Here is a 2,917-nt window from a genome sequence, read left to right on the forward strand (position 1 = left end):
TTTAGTACCTTTCTCTGGGGATTTCGTCTATTCTTTCATTTGGGACATGTTTCTCTGTCTCCACATGTTGGCTGCCTCCCATTGTTTCTTTCTAAGTATTATTAGGTAAAGCTACTATGTCTCCCAGTCTTAGTAGAGTATCTTTATGCAATAGGTGTGCTGTAGAGTCAAGGTTCGCAGTCTTCCTTGGTCACCTGAGCTGAGTGCTCCAGGGATGTCTGTTGTATGGGTTGTGTGTGCCCTCCTGTTATAGTTGAGCCTTGATTATTGTTTGCATGTCAATGGGAGAAATTGATCCTCAGGATGATTGGTTGTGAGGACCGGTCAGTGACTACAGTGGAGGAGCTGTTGTGTAGGGGAAGAGCAGGATTTGCTTTAGTGGGGTGTCTTCCCAGTCTGTATGTCATTTTTTGGATGTGGCCCTAGGTAGTGCTCCAAGTCAGATGGAAGCCAGCTACCAGGCATGCAGGGGCTCCTTGCATGTTCAAGTTAAGCTACAGCCTGTATGCTTTCCTGGGCCACGCGGCATGAGCCAACAAGCAACATGAAGATGGCCATCACTGAGCCATGCTGGGCTCAGATGGGCTTCTAGAGGCCAAACTGTGAGTAAAGGCTGGCTTCTGCTAGTTTCAGGTTTAGAACTGCTCAGCAAAAGGTATGAGGTTCACCAAGGCCAGATGCTGCTTGCTTAGGCCTTGTGATCCTTTGAGAGAGATTTTTGAAAAGCCCACTGCATGAGCCAAGAAAGGATATTTGCATGGAAAAAAAAATCACTGGAAGTGGCTGGAGTGGGCCCACAAGTTGGATGGGCTAGGGTCTTGGAAAATCACCAGGGTGGTGCGACCAGTATAGCCAGGTTAATGGAGAATCAGATACGGTACCCATCTGCATCTTCATTATGGGTGAGGTGAGAGCTCAACAAAGGACCAGTGGCCTCTGCCAACAATTCTGTTTGAGAGAAAGCTGCTCCTTCAGTCTTTGACCTGTAGCGAGAAAATTCAGTTCTTTTCCATATGTCCCTGGTGGCTTTTGAGCTGCTGTTCCAACACTGGAACTCAGAGTTCATTAGCAGGTAAATTCATGCACTGCCTTTTTGAGAAGAATGCCTGGGACTCCTGGAGCCCCCTCTCTAACTCAGCCACAATCTCTGGATTTTCACATCCAGATTTTGTGGGGCCTTCTCTTCCTGGCACTGCAGCCCTAGGCTGGAGATTCTAGTGTGGGTTGGGACTCCTTGATCCTCCAGGGTGACCTCCACAGCCAAGATACCCCTCCTGATTTTTAACTTCCACATGTGGTGTGAGATCAGTCTCTTCTACATCTCCACCTCTCCTACCAGTCTCGAGGTGGCTTCTTATGTATGTCCTTAGTTGTAGAACCATTTAGCTAGACTTCAGGAGATTTTCAATGATGTTTGTTCTATAGTTTAGTTATAATTTCGATGTGGTTGTTAGACGAGGCAAACACAGCATCTACCTACTCTGCCATCTTCTGTACTACCAGTCAAATAATTTTAATCTAATGATTTCTTTCCTTATTGTATAAGTGTGGATATTTAAATAACAATGGTATCAATTCTTTAAATTCTAGATGCCTACAGATTTTTGGGGCAAAGCCTAAAAACTAATGAGCTTGGATGTAAGACTGAGAAGTGGTGGAATAAGATAAATAGTAAAAACAAACAAACAAACAAACAAAAAACTACAGAAGGTGCATTTTATTTTAATCAATATGGTTATGAAATTGTACTTAAAATCAAAAATAAATACGAGAAACTATATTAAACTAAAAAGCTTCTGCACAGCAAAAGATACCATCAACAAAACAAAATGGGAGAAGATATTTGGAAATGATCCCTCTGGTAAAGGACTAATATATAAAATATAAAAAAGAACTTGCACAACTCAACACCAAAAAACAAACAATCTAATTAAAAAATGGGCAGAGGATCTGAATAGACACTTTTTCCAAGAAGACATGCAAATGGCTAACAATCATATGAAAAGATGTTCAAGTTCACCAGCTATTAGGGAAATAGAAATCAAAACCGCAATTAGATACCACCTCACACCTGTTAGCATGTCTATCATCAACAAGACAAGTAATAAGTGTTGAAGAGGTTGTGGGGGAAGAGGAATCCTCATACATTACTGGTAGGAATGTAAATTGGTAGAATCACTATAGAAAACAGTATGGAGATTTCTCCAAAAATTAAGAATAGAATCACCATATGACCTAGCAATCCCCCTTCTGTGTATCTACCCCCAAAATGTGAAAACATATATAGAGCCCAATGTTCATAACAGCATCATTTATGGTAGCCAGGACATGGAAACAAGTGTTTATGATAAATGATTTGATAAAGAGGAGATGGTACATATTATTACTCAGTCATAAGAAGAGATGAAATACTGTCATTTGCGACAACATTGATGGACCTCAAGATAATCATGCTAAGTGAAGTAAGCCAGACAGAAAAAGTTGAAAAATCACATGATATCACTTATATAAACCTAAAAGCAACAAATGAACAAAACAAACAAAAACTCAGACACAGACAACAGTTAATGGTCAGCAGAGGGAGAGGAGAGGGGGAAGGTAGATCAGTGTAAAGCAGGTCAACTATATGGTGATGCGAGATTTGACTTTGGGTGTAAACACACAATGTAATATACACATGATGTAGTATTGAAGTATACACTCGAAACCTATTAATTTTATTAACCAATGTCACCCTAATAGATTTAATAATAATAAAAAATGTACTTCCAATTCGAGATTCTTTTATCTGAGATTCTTTTACAGTTTGCTATCAATCGTTTCTACATTATCTCAGATCCAATCATCTTTGTACCAATGACTTGTAAAATCTTTTCAGTTAGGAATGTAATCTGTCATGGTTAGGAGGGGAAGAGAT

The sequence above is a fragment of the Pteropus vampyrus genome, unplaced genomic scaffold (assembly GCF_000151845.1).
Source record: "Pteropus vampyrus isolate Shadow unplaced genomic scaffold, Pvam_2.0 Scaffold685, whole genome shotgun sequence".
Classification (NCBI taxonomy): domain Eukaryota; kingdom Metazoa; phylum Chordata; class Mammalia; order Chiroptera; family Pteropodidae; genus Pteropus; species Pteropus vampyrus.